General features: G+C 34.5%; 1 long non-coding RNA gene across 1 annotated transcript in view; it reads left to right on the top strand.

Moving 5' to 3' along the window:
* LOC141514419 (uncharacterized) overlaps positions 1–19,173 on the top strand; it is a 76,966-nt gene extending 57,793 nt beyond the window's left edge. Inside the window, exons 3-4 of the long non-coding RNA XR_012476028.1 lie at positions 12,874–13,209; positions 19,015–19,173. This is a non-coding gene — a long non-coding RNA (uncharacterized LOC141514419). The remainder of the gene's footprint in view (positions 1–12,873; positions 13,210–19,014) is intronic.
* The last annotated feature ends 1,219 nt before the right edge of the window (positions 19,174–20,392 follow it).

Genomic DNA, 20,392 nt, shown 5'->3' with positions numbered 1-20,392 from the left:
TTATCTCATTTGATCCTCACAACAACCCCATGAGGGAGATACTATTATTAGAAATATTATAGGAGGAAATTGAGGCAAAAAGAGATTAAGTGACTTAAATCTGGATCATACAGACTGAATTTGAATTTAGGCCCTCTTGAATCTTAAGTCTAACTGCCTTTGACTATTATTTTTTACTTTTCCTTTTTTATTTATTATTATTTGTATTAAATGGATAGATTGTTTTCAACACTCATCCTTTGCATGCTGTTGAGTTCCACATTTTTCTACCATCCTCCCTTCCTTCACCCCTACCCATGGCAGCAAGCAGTCTGATACAGGTTGTTGTACAATCATATTTAACATTGAAAGAGTTGTGGAGTCCATAGAAATCATGTTGTCTTGGAAGAATCAGAACTAATAGGGAAAAAACATGAGAAAAAAAGAGAAAAAGTTTTTAAAAGTCAACATAGTATTTGCTTTGCACTTTATTTAGACTTCATAGATTTTTCTTTTTATCTGGATGTCATTTTCCATAGCAGGTCTTTTAGGATTTTCCTTGATCACTGAAGTGCTGAGAGGAGCTGTATCCATCATAGATGATCATCCCATAATATTGCTGTTATTGTGTACAATATTTTCTGGTTCTGCTGACTTCCCTCAGCATTAGTTTATGCAAGTCTTTCTCTGCTTTTATGAAGTCTGGACTCTCATGATTTCTTATAGAAAAATAATACTCCGTAACACTCATATACCATAATTTGTTCAACCATTCCCCAGTTGATGATCATCCCCTCAATTTCCAGTTCATTGCTTGTATGGAAAGAACTGCTATAAATATTTTTGAACATGTGAGTCTTTTCCTACTTTTTATGATCTCTTTGGGAAGAAGACCTAGTAATGGTACTGCTGGATCACAAAGTATGCTCAGTTTTATTGACCTTTGTCCATAATTCCAAATTGCTCTCTAGAAAGACTGGATTAATTCACAACTCTACCAACAGTGCATGATGTCTCAATTTTCCCACATACCTCTCCATCATTGATCATTTTCCTTTTTGTCATTTTACCTTATCTGAAAGGTACTAAGTGGTACATCAGAGTTGCTTTAATTTGCATTGTCTAATCAATAATGATTTAGAGCATTTTTCATATAACCACTCAATAGCTTTAATTTCTTCATCTGAAAACTGCCTGTTCATATCCTTTAACCAATTATTAACTGGAGAGTGACTTGAAGTCTCATAAATTTGATTCAGTTCTCTATATATTTTAGAAATGAGTCCTTTATTAGGAACACTAGCAGTGAAGATTGCATCCCCCAACTTTCTGCATTTTTTTAATCTTGATTGCACTGATTTTATTTGTACAAAACCTCTTTAATGTCAAAATCATCCATTTTACATTTTATAATGTTCTCTTTCTCATGTTTGCTCATAAACTCCTCCCTCTCCATAGATCTGACAGAGAGGCTATTCCTTGTTCTCCTTTTATGTCTAAATCCAGTAGTCATTTTGACCTTATATTGGTCAAAAAGATGATGATCTGTCTAGTTTCTGCTATACTATTTTTCAGTTTTCATAGCAGTTTTAGTCAAATAATGAGTTCTGATCCAAGAATCTTGTCTGTGGAATCAGTAGATTTCAAATAGTCACTTTCTACTTCTTCTTTAGTTTCTAATCTATTCTACTGATCCACTTTTCCATTTCTTAACCAGTAGTAGACAGTTTTGATGACTGACACTTTATAATACAGTTTGAGATCTGATATGACTAGGTCACCTTCCTTTACATTTTTTTCATTAATTCCCTCAATATTTTTTTTGTCTTTTGTTCATTAAGATGAATTTTGTTACTATTTTTTCTGATTTGATCAATGTGGCATGAAGTAAATAATGTAGTTAGATAGGAGTCATTTTTGTTATATTAGCTTAGCCTACTCATGAGCAATTGACATTTTTCCAATTATTTGGATCTGACTTTATCTGTGTGAAAAGCATTTGTTAATTGTATTCATGTTGTTAGTTGTCTTGGGAAGTAGATTCCCAAATATTTTATGTTTTCTACTTTAAAATTTTTTTTTTATTTATTTAAGGTTTATTTATTTAAGGCAGGGTGGTTTAAGTGACTTGCCCAAGGTCACACAGCTAGGCAATTATTAAGTGTCTGAGGCTAGATTGGAACAAGGGTCCTCCTGACTCCAGGGCTGGTGCTCTATACACTGCACCACCTAGCTGACCCTATTTTATGTTTTCTACAGTTACTTTAAATGGGATTTCTCTTCCTTTCTCTTTCTCCTGCTTTTATTGGTTTTATATATAGACATGCTGATGATTTACATGGATTTATTTTATATCCTACTACTTTGCCAAAGTTGTTGTTTCAATTAGTTTTTCTAGGGCTCTCTAAGTATACCATTATATCATCCATAGAATGAGTTTTGTTTTCTCATTGCCTATTCTAATCCCATGAATTTCTTCTTCTCCTCTTATTGCTAAAGCTAAGATTTCTAATACAATATTGAATAATAGTGGTGATAATGGACTTCCTTGTACCACTTGATTTTATTGGAAATACTTCTAGCTTATCCCCATTACATATAATGCTTGCTCAAAGTTTTAGATAAATACTCTATTTCTTAAGGAAAACTTCATTTAATCCTATGCTCTCTATTGTTTTTATAGTAATAGGGGTTGCATTTTCTTAAATATTTTTTCATCATCCAATGAGATAATCATGGTTTCTGTTGGTTTGGGAATTGATATGCTCAATTATGTGATTGTTTTCCTAATAATAAACTAACCCTGCATACCAGGCATGAATCTGAACTGATCATAGTGTATTTTGCCAGTAATAACTTGCTGTAATCTCTTTGCTAATATTGTATTAAAATTTTTTACAACAATATTCATTTGGGAAATTGGTCTATAATTTTCTTTCTTGATTTAGATTCTTCTTGGTTTAAATATAAGCATAATGGGTATTATAAAAGCAATTTAGCAGAACTCCACTAATTTAAAAAAATTGTATAGAATTGGAATTAATTGTTGTTTACATGTTTGATAGAATTCACTTGTAAATGTCTGGTCCTGAAATTTGTTTCCTTAGGGAATTAAATGATGACATTTAATTTATTTCTCTGAAATGGGGTAATTAAATATTTTATTTCCTCTTCTATTAATATATAAATATAAATATATAATTAAATTATATTTTTAAAAATATTCCTCTGTTTCACTTTGATTCTCAGATTTATTGACATACAGTTGGACAAAAAAAAGCTCTAGTTCTTACTTTAATTTCCTTCTCTTGGATATCAGGTTTACCCTTTTCATTTTTGATACTGGAATTTTGATTTTCTTGTTTTTATAAAATCAAATTAATCAAAAGTTTATCTATTTTACTTTTTTTCATAAAACTAACACAGTTGAAATTCTTACTTTCAATTCTATTAATTTCTCTTTAATTTACAGAGTTTTTAATTTGGTATTTAATTGGGGATTTTAATTTGTTCTTTTTCCTAGCTTTTTTTAGTTGCATGACCAATTAATTGATCTCCTCTTTCTCCATTTTTTTCCATGTAAGCATTTAGAAACATAAAATTTTCCCACAAATTTTTGTAAGATATCTAATCATTGTCACTGTCTTGGATAAAATTGTTAATTATTTCTGTAATTTGTTGCTTGATTCACTATTTAAAATTAGGATATTCAGTTTACAAATAATTTTTAGTTTCTCATTTATGACCCTTTACTACATATAATTTTTAATTATATCATGATCTGAAAAAGATGTATTTAATATCTCTGCCTTTCTACATTTGATTGTGGGGTTTTTAAATTCTAATACATGGTTAATTTTTGTAGAGGTGGTATGAACTACAGGGAAGAAAGCATATTCCTTTCTATCCCTTTTTAATTTTTTCTGGAAGTCTATTATATCTAAGTTTTCTAAGGATAGACTTAAGAGTCTATTCACTTTCTTAACTTTTTTCTTGTTTATTTTGTGGTCAGATTTCTCTAATTCAGACAGAGGGATGTTGAGGTTAATATGGTTTTGCTGTCTATTTCTTCCTGTAACTCATTTAGCTTCTACCTTAAGAATTTGGAGGCTATACCCCTTGGTGTATATACATGTATATATTTAATATTTATATTAATTCATTTCCTATAGTATCTTTTAGGAAGATGTGGTTTCCATTCTTATCCATTTTAATTAGATCTGATTTTGCCTTTTTTATCTCAGATCAGGATTGCTCTCCTGCTTTGGTTTGTTTTTTTTAATTTCTGTTGAAACATAATTTTACCTTTACTAGGTGTGTATCTCTCTGATTCTTGCAAACATCATATTTTAGGATTCTGGTCTTTAGTCCACTGTTATCTACTTCCATTTTATGGGAGAGTTCATTCCATTCACATTCATAACTATGATTGCTAGCTCCATATTTCCCTCTATCCTGTTTTCCTCCTCTTTTCTCTCTCCTTTTACCTTATCTTTCCCCTTTCTGACTGCTGCCTCCCTCAATCTGCCCTTCCTTCTAATAATTCCCCTTCTTTTCTTTTTCCCTTTTCCCTTTTACTTTTTTCCTCCCTTTTATCATCATTATTATTTATTATATTATTAATGTTTAATTAATTTAATATTTAATGAATATTAATATTATTATTATTTATGATCTTCCTTCCTCTTTCTTTCCCCTTTCCCCTCCTATTTCCCTCTATGGTAGGACAAATGTGTTATTCCCTCATTGAGCAAAATATGATGAGAGTAAGATTTACTCAGTGCTCATACCCATTCTTTTCTCTTTCTACTATAATAGGCTTTTTGAACCTTTTCATGTGGTGTTATTTATCCTCCTATTCCTCAGTCTTCTTCTCCTAGTATAATTCTCTTTTTTTTCCTATGTCTTAGTTGTTTTATACCTGCATTGCACTCACACCCTCAATCTAAGTATAATTCTTTCAACTGTCCAAATAAAAATTCAATTCTCAAGGGTTTTAAGTGTCATCACATCATAATCAATTTATATCTTCTCTCCAAGTGTGTTCTTTTCAACTTTCCTAATAGAAATACAATTTGTTGACTTATACTCACACCCTCTGCCTAAGTATATTCCTTTCAGTTATCCTAATGACTATTATTTTCTAAAAGGGTGATCAAAATGATACTTATTTTTCAGTGATATTGTGGAGATCAAATGAGATAGCACATTAAAATTTTGGTCAGTAGGGCAGCTAAGTAGCTCAGTGGATATAACACTGGACCTGGAGTCAGGAGGACCTGACTTCAAATCTGGCCTCAGACACTAATTACCTAGCTATATCACTTTGGGTGAGTCACTGTTAACCCCATTGCCTTGCAAAAAAAAAGATCTAAATTTTTTTTTTGATTAACTGTTAAAGCATTTTATTATATAAACATAGTTATTGTTATTATTTGGTGCAAACCATTGATGGGATCAAAGAAAACATTAAATGCTATATGTTCAATTGACTAAAGTACATGTGTACATAATAAATGTTCAAGAATGACAGGATCACTATTATTTTTATTTATAGTGTCTATATACTGATTTTTTGGTGGTCAGATCCCTTTCACAGGAAGGGAATACATATCAAGTGAGTTTTCTTTCTTCTTTAGGTTTTAGCAAGGCAAATGGGGTTAAATGGCTTGCCCAAGGCCACACAGTTAGGTAATGATCAAGTGTCTGAGGTCGGATTTGAACTCAGGTCCTCCTGACTCCAGGGCCAGTGATCTATCCACTGCACCATCTAGCCATGCCCTCAAGTGAGTTTTCTTAAGGATGAACAATGTAAGTCCTGTCACTAACTATAATCCTTTCTAAAGTCAGACATTCTGACTTCCAATATTCTGGTTGAGGAGGGAGTAAGCATTTTTTAAGAATCTACTATGTACCAGGCACTCAGCTAATTTCTTTGCAAATATTTCAAATTATCCCCATAACAATCCTGTGAGATAAGTGCTATTTTCATTTTTTATTTTACAGCTGATAAAACTAGGGCAGACAAAAGTGAATTGTTCAGGGTCTCACACACTAGTAATTATCTGAATTAGGATTTGAACTCAAGCCTTCCTGACTAAAGACCCAGTGTTCTATCCGCTGTGCCACCCAGCTGTCACTAGACACAAATGCCCCATCTCCTCCACCATTCTCAACAACTGGACAATCAGGGAGTGGATGCCATAACCAGGGATCCTGATTTCTCAGGTCAGGTAACTAACTCTACTGATTTTATTCATGGATATTTCCTCATTCTATCCTCAGATCTAAACTTTCTTGCAGAAACCATGGTTCTTTCTTTAAGGAGACAACATCAATGTTTATGTGACTTCTCTTCCTAGAGCAGCCCTGGACATGTATTAATCAGTCAATTCATTAATAACTCTGCTTATTTGTAGCTTGATAAAAATCTCTGCACCTGTCATTATTTGAACATGTCCCACCTATTCCTCATCATCCTTTCTCTCACCAATGAATTGGGAAAGTTGTGAGGACAATAATAATAGGTATCATTTATATAACACTTCAAATTTTGAAAATTTGATTTATACAATTTATCTCATTTGAGAAACATAATTGTAGAGGATAATATGATCAGATTTCTTTCCCCTATTTTATGTGTGAATCTCACAGAGATGAATCACGTGTTGGGTGGAATTTGTATGTGAGTCTCTTGACAAGTTCATCACTCTTTAAACATTTCATGCTTCCTACACATGCTATATATTGGCAGACTTTGGGTGCTGTGTGGAGGGAGGAATGAAGGGAGAGGGAAGGAAGAGGAGGAATGGAGAAAAGAAAGAAAGAAGGAAGGAAGGAAGGAAGGAAGGAAGGAAGGGAGGGAGGGAGGGTAAGAGTGAGGGAAGGGGGAAGGAAAGAAGGAAAAAAAGGAAGGAAGGAAGGAAGGAAGGAAGGATGGATGGACACCTAATAAGGAAGATAATACTGGTAGACAAGTTTTTGCAAGTCAAAAATTTCATTGAATCACAAAATGTAATTTTTAGAAGGGTCTTCAGAGGACATACAGTCCAAGTCATACCAACCAGGAATTTTCTCTACAACTCTCAAATAAGTGATCACTTTGTCTGTGGCATATATCCCTTCTCTGCCTTAAATCTTTGGATTATTGGTTACCTCTTGCCTTTCGGGTGATGATGATTTAATTAAGGAGAGACTGACAGAGAAGTCTGGGATAATCTTGGCACTTAAGAATGTGTTTTTTTTTTAAAAGAGCATGATTTACCCTCTCAGCTCATAGGGGGAGATGGAGTTCACAGAATAAGTGCTTCCAATGGGCAAGAAGCCTTATAATTGGAAAGAGGAGCATGTTGTCCATTTGTTACAGTATCCAGGGTTGTCTTCTTTCCTTCCTTCCATTGACTTTGGAATTGGAATTCATGAGGACCTTTGAGACAAATGGTCACCAGCAGTAGATCCTAAGGCTAGATCTCTATGAGTATCATTTATTAAGTATCTACTGTGTTCCAGGCACTACATTAAATGCTGGACATACAAAGAAGGGCAAAACATAATCCTTGTTCAAAGGTGTTTATACTTTAATGGAGGAGACAACATGCAAGCAACCTATGTACAATAAAGATATCAAAAGGATAAATTTGGACATAATGTAGAAGAGAAGGTGCTAAGATTAAGGAAGACTAGGAAAGGCTTTTTGCAAAAGATGAGATTTTAGCTGAGACAACATGAAAGAAGTAGGAACCATGAAGTAGGCAGGAGTAGTTAGACTCCAACAGTCGCTGCTGCCTCTGCAGTCATACATGATACTGGTGGGTGAATAAATAACTCAAATAGCTCTCCATGGGAGAGATTCTGATTTGAGAATGGCAATGGCAATGGGAAGCATGATAAAAGAAAAATCATGAGGATGTTCAACTATTGACAATCTGGTTGGGTCAGAGAACTAGAAGGGAAGACTGATTTTTCTTATACTTTTTCCTTGATGTTTTATGGTCTATGATCCTGAAACAAGGTTTGAGGTATGCCCCCCCACACACACACACACATACACACACATACACTTTTGATTTCTTTTTAAAAGTTGTGGGTAGGGGCGGCTAGGTGGCCCAGTGGATAAAGCACTGGCCCTGGAGTCAGGAGTACCTGGGTTCAAATCCAGTCTCAGACATTTAATAATTACCTAGCTGTGTGGCCTTGGGCAAGCTACTTAACCCCATTTGCCTTGCAAAAAACATAAAAAATAAAAAATAAAAGTTGTGGGTACTTGTGGTTTGGAAATTTCCCTAACCTCATATAAAGATGTAGAAGTTTAAGCAGGAGAATCTCTTAGGCTATGGCATATGACTCCAAATGAGGTCTTGATCTATTTCCTTTGATTTTTTTAACTAAGCAACAAATTACATGATTATGGTACATTAAATCTTTAAATCTATGAATATGGCTTCTTGAGAACCGATAAAGGAGACCCCAGAATGAATGAACATGTCATAAGGTAAACTTCTAATATTTTACTATATCCATTCATATCCTAGATTAATTCTGGTGTCAAGTTGCAAAGACTAAAGCAAACTGATGAATATCCTCTGGTGACTAGTAGGAATATTGTAGCTTTTGATAAACCTTCCCCCAACATTGAGCTAGCTGATAGAAACTGATAAAACCAGTAGTATGGAGAGAAGAAGAGTGCCAGTTGGTGGGCATCTCAGAGACTGCACTCCCTTTCTGGATAATTAATATGATTACATCCTGTCTTCTTGTCATCTTGAAGAAGGCAAAACTTGAGCCACAGGAGCAGAGAGAACTACTTACTGTACTGCACAGGTAGTAGAGTTGCTATGCATCAAATAGCCTGCCCACATGACCTACTTTCTCTTTACCCTCACATAGTTAAGAAGTCTTATCCTTTCTGTCCAATCTGTCAATAGAAATCAAAGTTCACCCAACAGGTCCCAGGAAAACTGGGAACAAAAGATCAGATTCCTAGTCTGCTTTATCTTACATTAAACCTTCTAGAACTATAAAATTATCAACTGCTCTGTGTCCCCACATTTATTATAACCAATGGCAGTTTATGTGGTCACTTCCCTCTCTTCCTTCCCTTTACATCTTTACCTTCAGAGATCCCTCCCTACCTGATTCAGAAGAAACAAGGAACAGCACTTTCAAAAGTTGCCCTTTATCAAGTTATTAGGCTACTGTTTACTAATTTGCACAATTAGCATGCCTTTTAAATGTAAATATAAATCAGCAGCTGGAAACCCATGATTAAGTAGGAGTCAACCTGCAGAGGTTTATAAAAGGGCTGCTCCAGAGGGGTTAAACCCAGTCCTCCTGCCATACCAAACACATCAACAGTGACACCACAACAGCCTCCCTATTGAAATTGCTGAGTTCCCCCAATGCAGCAAGGAAGGCCAGCACTGTGGAACTATTCTCAGGTGACACTGTATGAATGTCATTTAAAGTTCACTTTCATTATTTTAATTGTCACTGTAAAAAATTTCCATTCAGGACTGATTATGTTCTAAGAGAAATCAGAACTTAAATTCCAATCAATCATAATTGAACGTATTGTTGCTAGTGGCATATAAAGCCTTGCCGGGGAGGTGATTAAGACAAGTATTAGTTACTTGTGAAAAGCTGCCAGGAGATTTAGGAGCAGAGGGATTAATTCTGAATAATTTACATGACCAAAGCCATCACACCGGGGGATAAAAATGTTTTATGTCCTCTTTTCTTTGTGCACAGTGAAGGAAAAGATGGACAAGAATCAGTGGGGGAAATTGTTTGGTTATGGGCATTAAAGATTGACTCTGGTTTGTGCATCTGTGCATTTTGAGGATGGACCCAAAGCCAGGGGATGACATCTCAACACCTTGGATGTAGTGGATTAAATGTGGGGGTGGCATGTTCCTTAGCATATAAAGATGGTCCAAATGAAGCATCAGGTTCCTAAATCTTTACTAGAAAGGAAGAAAAACTTACAATTGTTTTTGGATGGGGGAAGGATAATTGGACACTCATTGACTGGAGTCAATAGTCTGTCTCCTTGAATTCCTTCTTCCCTGCCTCCTTCTTCCTTTTTTTAAAATCAATTAAAGAGCTTATGGCAAGTCCAGTTGGTCAACTGGAGGCTAGGATGGCATAGAGTCTTCCTCAGATACATTATCTATCCCCATTCACATTCTCAAGGAACAACCTGGGAGGAAATGAATCTCTTTGTAACAATGGAGACCTTTGAAACCTCATTCTATTCAGACCCAGAAGAAGCAAAGAAAAGACTGGGAGTGATATGAGAGTTGCTTTCTTGTTTGTCCTTGAGTCATTAGGTAGACAAGACTAGAGTTTCTTAATCTGTGACTCATGAATCTCTTTGAATAGAAGAGGTATATGAATTTTATTTTATTTTATTTTAATAGATGTGAAATCAATATAGCTGGCTTCTTTTTTAATTCTATGTATTTTATTTTATACATTTAAAAAACATTATTCTGAGAAGAAACCATAGGTTTCACTGGATTGCTAATGGGCACCAACACATAAAAATGGTTGAGTACTCCTGGCCCTAGACAAAAGTTCATACCTTCCTAGACCTCTGTTTCTACTAATAAAAACAAAATGGGAAGAGCTAATGAATGAATAAATCTTGTTATTGTTATCTCCTTTATTTTTATTTCTTTAGGCTCATCCTCATTGAGGCTGCCTCTCATTCACCTGGGAAGGTCCAATGGCATGCCAAAAAAATGCAGTTTCTCAGTCATCCCATGCAAACCAGTTTTCTTGGAGAGTGAAATGAAAAGAACCTAGTAAAGGTCTTGGATAACAATGTTTCTCCTTTTGAAAAATAAACCATGTCTTTAAATGCATTAACTCTGTGGGGAAATAAATGTAATCAACCAAATTCAATCCCTGCCAACATTTATTTTCTTATCTATGTAAAATCAATATACTTGTTGCAATTATGTCTTTCAATAAATCCTCCCAAAGTCTTATTTTCTCATAAGATTTCCTGCAGTACTCAGATTCATTGCATTCATTTTCCTCCATGAGAAATTGTTTCTTGCATTTTCAAAGTGAAACAATTTCTTTGAAGAATTCTGTCCAGCCCTCTCTCCACCTCTTCCCCTGTTTCTCTTTGGTTAATTCTCACAGTTACTTTCATTTGATTGTGGAATTTATTCTGCTTCTCTGGGTAGAATAGACCAGCTAAGAACTATCATGGATAAAGTGAGTGCGCTTTCCGTCTAGTCCCTTCTACTTTTCCTTTATCTAGCGGGACCTCCAAGGATTATGTTCAAGTTCCCTGCATTGAACTACCACTTTGAAAGGGTCTGGTTTATTAGAAAATGGTTGGAAAGACTTACATGAACTGATAGATAGTGAAGTGAGTAGAACCAGAAGAAGATTATACACATTAATAGTAATATTATATGATGATCAGCTGTGAAATGACATTCTCAATAATACAATGATTAAAAACATTTCCAAAGGACTCATGATGAAAAATGATATCCATATGCATAGCAACAACTGATTAAGTATGAATGTAGATCAAAGCAAAATATCATTCACTTTCTTAATTTTTGTGGGGTTTTTTCCCTGTGTTTTCTTTCACAACATCACTAATATGGAGATTTGTCTTGCTTTCTGCACTTGTATATCCTAACTAAAATTGCTTACCATCTCTGGGGGTGGGGGATGGTGCCAGAGAGGAAGAGGAAGAATTTGGAATTCAAAATTTTGAGTAAATGAATGTTAAAAAATGTATTTAAATATAATTGGGGAAAAGAAAATACTAAAAAAGAAAAAAATGGAAGAATCACATTTGAGAATATAAATCTTTGAGAAAGACCTATGTATGATAAAGCAATGACTTTCTTTTTCTGTACTATGTCTCCCAAAAGGTTTTGTATGGCAGAATATACATTATTGGGAGAGGATACTAAAACTGACATGCCTAGAAGATGAACAAAGCATATGTCAACATTGCTACCTACAGGACTATTAAAAAGATAGAATGGGTAAAAAAGAGGGGGCAAGGAAAAGAGTAACAGACAGAAAATGGTAGAGAAAGCCACAAAACTTCCTCTAATTTGTAATCATTGCATGAACAGCATACCCCTAGACCAGGAGGAGTAATAAAACTGATTCCTCCCATTTCTGCTACAGGCTGAACAGCCCAATTAGGAAACTCACCTTTTTCAAGCAATGTCAGATTCAGCAATATGAGACTATAGATCTATCATATGTAGCAAGAATAATCTATATTCTTCCTCTCAGTCAAAATTTTTACTGTCTGAAAAAAATGTAGTTACAATAGGACCATCTAGAACTCAAGGGGCAAAACCAACTCAGAACATTTGTGAAAATTTTTACTCTGTTCCTTGACTTTTCCCAAGATTTACAGTGCTTGGATAGTAGACTGAATACAGGGATCTAGTCTAACTACAACCCATTGTTCCAATATCAGATATGGGTATAGGAAGATAAGCCTTGATTATGGAAGGTCATGGTGCCTGCTGCAAATTTTAAGCTCCCTGTGTTTATTGTATATTGTGCTACTTGTCGGCTCCTGCATCATGTGGTCAATATTTAATGAAGATAAACAGGAACCCCACTACCCAATCTGCGTTGATTGAGTTACTTCTTATGGAGTTGAATAAGCTCTCTAACCCTAGGTCACTTCTTGTTTCAAATCACCTTGCCTCTTACTGAAATAAATTCATGAAAATTTTTAAGTTGGTCCCTTCAGTGAGGGCTTTGTGGCAGTGGTAAAAGAGAATTAGTTGCTAAGCAGACAGAACTACCCATTTCATAGATTTTTTAAAAAAGAGATATTTACTATTTCTCTTTCTTTTTGTTGAGTATGATGGAATCCTATGAATTCTTCCTCAGATTTTCAAGAAAGTGGGAGGGAAGTCTCCCCATCTCTCCTCTTTCTTCAAGGAACTATGGTGACTACATAAGAATGTCAGCAGGAACATATGCTAATCTGAGGGAGCCTGAGAATGGCTCTTAAGTCTCTGACTGCTACTTGTTTCTTCCCTTGAACATATATGACTGAAGACAGATTCTGAGTTGGGTGTTTCTAGACTTGGTAGCAATCTCATGAGTTTGATTCATCGGGAACTCTCAGGTCCAGGTACTTAGAGGAGGTAATCTCTGCAATGTCTTCTCAGAGAAGATGACTACTAGGAGAAGGATGATATCAAGGGCATTCATGGAGAAATCGTAAGTAATTACAAGACTTCTCATTATTCCCATTACACCAGATTTTCCTAAATTACATCAGTTTCTACATTATTAGAATTAAAATATATTAACAAAAAAAGAGGTTTCAAAAAACATAAAACTGAGTTCTACCCTCAAACTCCTCCAAATCAATATAGAAAACTCGCCTAACCCAGTTCTCATTGGGCTATCCAGGGAAAAAATATCACATAGTATCTTTTTATTCAGTGTACATCACCCTAGAAAAAAAACTAGAGAGGCCAATAGACAATGAGAAAGGAGTCTAACCAAGAATGGTCTGAGAAGAGCATTGCACCCCAGGAAGAAATTGTATACTAGAACAAGCAGAGAGGAACTTAAAGCTGTAGAGGGTGCAGAAATTTGTCCAAACTGACAGCTCTTTTTATGAGAAGAATCTGGAGAAAGATTTCTCTAATGATAACAATATTATAAGGACAAAGAACTTTGAATGACTTAAGACTTCTGATCTGTGCAGTGACCACCTATCACAATCAAAGGACTCATGATGAAACATGTTATCACATAAGAGACAGGTAAAAGATTTAAAATGCAGAATGAGACATTTTGAAGGGACATAGTCAATGTTTTGTTTTGTTATGTTTTGTTCTTACAATTTACCAATACTATTTGTGTTTATAATAGAGATTTTGTTTTCCTTTTTCTCAGATGGGGATAGGTGTTGTGATACAGAAAAACAGAACTTTGCTGATTAAGATAATAAAATTTTCTTAAAAACTAATGTGTTTATATAGTCAATATCAAATTGCTTACCCTCTCAAGGAAGAAAGAGGAATGGACTTCAAAATTTAAAAATGATGTACATGTAATTGTGAAATACTTAATAAAATGAGCAAAAGTAATTTTTAAATTGTGGATTTAGCTGTTACCAGCTAAATCCAAAAGGAGAAAGGGAGTATATTGGGGCAAAATTAGCTAATGTAAAGTAAGGAATTTGAATTCCAAATATAGTCACAGAAATAACAGGAAACTATGAATGTCTCTTTTTTAAAGGAATATATGTATATATTTGTCATTGTCTTGACAGGTTTTCCTTACATTTACTTCACCTACCTACTTTAGGGGAGATAGATTCAATGTCAATGTGTTATAATTCTCTCCTTATCTTTTTCTTCCACATCTTACCCCAACTCCAACTCTAGAACTCATTTTTATGTAATATTTGACTACTGCTCTGCAAATCTGAACAAAAAGAATGAAGACAGGAGATAGCTATCTATATATACCCACTAAGTCATATACCAGAGAATAGTTACACTATAGAAAGGAAGGCATTTGAAACCTAAAATAGCTAATGGAGCAAAAGATCAAAGAAAGAAGACAATAATACAAATCATGGTCTCTAATCTCTGTATAAAAATGCAGAATGTATGTATATAAGTGTATATAAATATATACATGTAAAAAGTATAGGCAAGAAGTAATGGGTCTAATATAGAAGGAATTTTAACTTTAGATAGATATATAAATAGATAGATATAGATTATATATATCACTAAGATAACAGGTATGATAGGTATATCTTCTTAATAAGAAATAGGCTACATGAAAGATCATAGGCTGGAGATGGTAGCATTTAATTTGATATTTCTAAAGAACTTTAGGAGTCACATGGGGAAAGCATGGTGGAAAACAGTTCTGTCAAGTTCAGTCAGTGGAGAAAGAAACAAACAATTTGTCATTTGGTATATTTATAGTCCACCTGGTCAGAAAGAGGAAATAGATGAGGAACATAGGAAATATCACAATTCTGGCAGGGATTAAATTATTCAGACATTTGCTAGAACTTGTACTTTTCTGTCAGAATCAGGAACAACAAAAAGCTTTCTGACTTACCTTAATTTTGATTTCAGCCTTTAAAAGACAAGAACTAACAAGGGGATTTTTTTTTTTTGCATCTAATTCTCCCCAACAGGGAGGAAAAAATTTACTGAGATGAAACAAGGAAACTTTTGATAGGAAGTGACTATTTCCTCCTAAAGAATGTAATAGGTCAGAGGAAAGGGTGTCTGATGTGAACTTCTTTAGTTTGTTTGAAAGCAGATTTTGACATAATGATAAGTAGATTATCCTGGTCTAAAATTTTATAGAGGAAACCAGAGTAGAAAGGACAGAACACTCTCAAAAATGACATTCTGAAGATACAAAGGGAAATAATTACAAAGGAAAGGAATAATCAAAGTTATCTGAAGAGACCAATGAGGATACAGAGGGGATTCAGCAAGTAATTTAGATTATTAAAAGATATGAAAGATATGTGCAGATGCTTAAAGCAAGGATAGGTAATAGAGAATTCCAGAGCCTGACAGAGCTCTGTAATAATAGTATCAGAAGAACAAAAACCCTAAATAATGTAAGACTGGTAAGAAAAGCTTAGGATGTCATATTAAACTGAAGAGGAGGCTCAAAAGGATATTACAGCCACTTGAGGTGGATGGTACAGTGACAAATAAGAAGAGAGAAGATGAAGAAATTGCTTTATTTTTAGTTTGTTTCTTCTTTGTCCTACCAAGGAGAATGGCCTTTGCACTAGGAAGAAGGATATGGAAAGGGGGACTTGTGATTTCATTGGTATAGGAAAACTGTTAAGTGATAAAACCCCACAAACAAATGAAAATCAGCATACTCTTTACAACTTCATCTTAAGGAGAGATGCTTTCAGTAGTGCTGTCAAACTCAAATAGAAGTAGAAGTCATAAATCATACCCAAGGATCCTTGTGACTTACATAATTACATAGAAAAGCATGTATTTTATAGCATATATGTTCTATTTTACTTTATTTTGTTAACTATTTTTCAATTAAATTATTTTATTGCTATCTTCTGTTTTTTTATATCACTATAGTAACTCATATTTCCTTCTTCTTCTTCCCTTCCAGAGTGTCATCACAAATTACAGATAACAATTTTTAGAGAGGAAAAAAATCATAAACAATTGTTACTTTGAAAAAAAATCTGCAAATATGTGCAAAAATGTGTAATACCTGTGAATCTTCCACCTCCAAGAAGTAGTAAATTAGAGATGTCTTCTCATATATCTTCATTTGAGTAACACTTGACCTTTATAATTTTGTTACATTGCCTTTTGATTTTTTTGGTGAGGTCAATTATATTTTAATTTAGTTTTATGCACTGATGGATGTTGTTTGATGAAACTTCTGATCTCATGTTTGCTTCCTGACTTCTAGCACTGAGAGTTAAATGATCTGCCCGGCTTCTCATAGCTAGTCTTTGTCAGAGGCAAGTCATAAACCCAAGCTTTCCTAGTTTCAAGGCTTGATAACTATCCATTATTTCAAACTACACCCTCCAGAAGTCATTAGAAAGAAGAAAACAGAAATAGCTAATGGAGAATTGATCCAACGCTCATCTGTCCCTGATGAATTCAAGTCATCTGCCCCAATTTTAAACTACATTCTAGTTACTTAAAGAACTGGAAGATAGGTCACTGAGCCACTATCAATGATATTTGAAAACTTATGGAGAATAAGAACAGCACTGTTAGACAGGAAAAGGCACATATTTTCCCAATTGGGGGAGGGGGCTGATGCGAGGAAAGAAACTGGAGTTTGAAATCTATAGTTCAGTTAGTTTCACTTTAATTCCTGGGCAAATTTTTGAATGAATCATTAAAGAGATAGTTAAGGAACATCAAGAAAAGGAGGTGGTGGTTAAATAGAACCAAAATGGCTTCATCAAATGGGGCATGACTAACCTAATTCCCTTTCTGATCAGATTACTAAAGAAGTAAATCAAGATAATGTTGGTAAGCTTAAACTAGAATTTATCCAAGGGGTTTTTAACCAAAAATCTCATGTAATTTTTATGAAAATGATGAGAGCAGAGGTTTCAAATGCAGCTAATGGGCTATGGTGGTAGGCAAAACTCTCCAATATAACAGAACTACATGAAAATAAAATTGAATTTAACAAAACAAAATAAAATACAATGAAACTTAGATAATATGATTTTCTAAGTCAATATAACCTGTAGGAATCCATTTCTATTTGAGTTTGATAACATCTGAGTAAAGTATACTATAATCAGATAGCTAGAGAACTGATTTACTGGTAAATATTATATTGGCAGGAGGTCTTTAGTGGAGGGTCTGAGGAATCTATGCTTGTTCCTATGATGTTTAACATTTTTCTTGATGATTTACATAAAAGCATTAATGTCATCCTTCTTAAATCTATAGATAATGGAGAACTAGATGAGAACACTAAGAAAGCATGAGTCAGACTGTGGATAAATCTTATTAGTCTAGAGCACTAAATTCAAGAGAATAAGTGAAATCTTACAGTTGAGTTCAAAAAGTAAACTTCATACATATAGGATGTGGGAGGAGGGTTGTGGTTAAAACTCAGTTTGTCTGAAAAAGATGAAATTTTAGTGGATTTTAAGCCCATGAATCAACAGTGTGATGCGGTACCAAAAGTAAAAATAGCTGATGTACCTTTGAACTCCATTGAGGAAGGCACCATTTCTAGAAATAAGGAGGTGTCTTGTTCAAATCATATCTGATCAAGCAAATGTTTATTTAAGAGCTACTTATGTTATAGATACTGACATAAGGGACAGAGATAGAAAGATGGAAGGGAAACAGTCTCTGTCCTCAGAGAACTTACATTCTAATTGGATATATATATATATATATATATATATATATATATATATATATATATATATATAGATGTATATAAAGCCATCTACAGTGTAAGCAGAAATTGATCCTAGGAAGGCTCTAGTAGTTGAAAGAACCAGGAAGTTTTCAGGTATTTCTTAAGCTGAATTATAAAGGAAAGTAGTTTTCAAGAGATGAAGATGGGGAGAGAGTACACTCCAGTCATGGAGAACAGTCAGCACAAAAGAAGCAGAATAAAAGGTGGAATGGTAGGGATGAGGAAGACCAGTCTGGCTAGACATTATTATGTGAATAGGGGAGTGAGATTCAATAAGCCTGAAAAGTTAGGATGGTGCCACCTTTCCAAGTATTTTCTATGACAGAACAGTAGAGTTTATATTTGATTCTAAAGGTTTTAGGGAGTTTCTGGACTTTATTATTGGAGGTGGGATAGGAGAGATAGAGAATGACATGGTCAGATGTATGTGCTTTCATTCATCTGGAGCAATATGTTCAATTATAAATGTCACAGGTTAGGAAGGACTTTGATAAGATGGTGATAATCCTATCCTAAAAAATGGAAAGAAATAAATTTATATTGATGTTAAGGGAAAAATCAAATAAAAAATCAAAACAAACAAAAAATCTTCCTAATACAAACTTATCTATTGCAAACTGGATAGATTATCTCTGGAAGTTGGTTTTGGACTCTCCGTCATTAAAGGTCTTCAAGCAGAGTGTGAATAATCACTTGCCAGGGATATTGGGATTTTCTTTTAATGTGGTTTGGACTAGATGGCCACTAATATCCCTTCCAACTCTAAAATTCTTGACTTCCATGATACTCTCTGCTCTTTGTATCTCTTTTCTCCTACAAATTTTCCATAAGCTTTTCTGCTTTTAATTTGGGTTGGAAGCTGCTCTAATCTCCTTCCCTTTCCATTCTCCCAGATACCTTCCCCATTTTAAAGCTGAGAGCAAAGGAGTTGTCTCTAAGGCAGTCTCCAGCTATGCTACCATGCCCCCTGACCCTGCTTCACAAATTGGTTGCTTGTTCCAATGATTCTGCTGAGTGATTGCAAAGACTTGGAGGAACTACTTGAAATGCTTCTCTTTAACAAAATTCTGTTTGTTGTGACAGGACAGGAAAAGGCCATCAGCCCCAAGAAGCCTTGGCAGCAGCAGTTCAACTTGACAGACTGAGGAGACAGGAGATGAATGAGCTGCCAGAGAAGAAGAAGACACTGTAGACATTAACTTATTTATTAAGCTAAATAATTTACATTAAAGAGCTGGCTTCTCTGGGCAATCCATCTATTACTTCAAGACCAGACACAATTTTGAATGGAAACAGGTCACAAAATGAGTCAAAACAATGCATAGCAAAGCAAAGCAAAATATAACTTTATTGTGGATAAAGACCTAAGCAGTTCTTAAGATAGCAGAGAGGTAATGCAGAGGTAGGTTAGGATACAATTGGCCATGATGATTATCCTCTTTCAGCCCAGTTGACTTGATGGGATTGCTATCTCTCTTGCTTTGCCCCTTTGACATTAGACAGGGTTTGTCCTCCTCTCAAGGTATGTGAGCCTCCTGAAAGGTAATATTAGGTGACTATATATTAAAAAAAGAATAGAGTGTCAATTTCCCTGAGACATGTCCAGAATGGCGACATAGAGGAGGAACACAGTGTCGTGCCAGCAATAAGGCTGGCCCTTGCAGAGATGATAAGAGCTTGATTCAATATTAATGAACTTTTGGGTGGGATTCCGCCCCCCCCCCCCCATTTAGAAATTTGATAATTTTTGCCATGAAGGTCATTTGCTAGTCATCTCTTTTCAATTATCAATAAAGAAAAAAGGCTAAGCATACATGGAAATACAAGCAAGAGCAGCTAGTTCACTATTCCTTATTTCAGAGGATTCCCTCATTCAAAGATCAATACTTTCCTTGAAGTCTAACTCCTCCAGGACGCCAATCCTGATTTGTCAGTAAAAGGTTAAAAGATGATTTTCTGTTAGTGATGTGTGCATATCAGTTTCTCAATCAAATTTAATTTTTGTGAAGCCTTAAGACCCTAAGAGGAAAGAAGATTTTTTTTTCAAGGAAAGACAGAGCCAAATTGGCCTGTTTCACTTGCTTTGTATTATAAACTCTGGCCTAGTATCACATTGATTTTACATATCTATCTATCTATATATATATATAAATATATACATGTATATATATATATATGTGTGTGTGTGTGTGTGTGTGTGTGTGTCCATGTGTGTCTGTTCATGTGTATATATATGTATATTATATATATATATGTATATATATATATATATATATATATTTAAATCAGTGAAGAATGCTGGCTCTTTGATTTTATGTTCCATCTTCTTTAAAAGACTTAATGTCCTAGAAGGCAAGGATTGCTTGTCCATTTGTTTGTTTCTATCATTCTTTCATTCATTCTTTTATAAAGTATAACCCCACAAGACCTAGGATTGTGTTTCACCTATGAAAGGGAATAT

This window comes from Macrotis lagotis, chromosome 1, assembly GCF_037893015.1.
Source record: "Macrotis lagotis isolate mMagLag1 chromosome 1, bilby.v1.9.chrom.fasta, whole genome shotgun sequence".
Lineage (NCBI taxonomy): Eukaryota > Metazoa > Chordata > Mammalia > Peramelemorphia > Peramelidae > Macrotis > Macrotis lagotis.
Note: the sequence above shows the minus strand (reverse complement) of the source record. Positions and strands in the feature narration are given on the sequence as shown.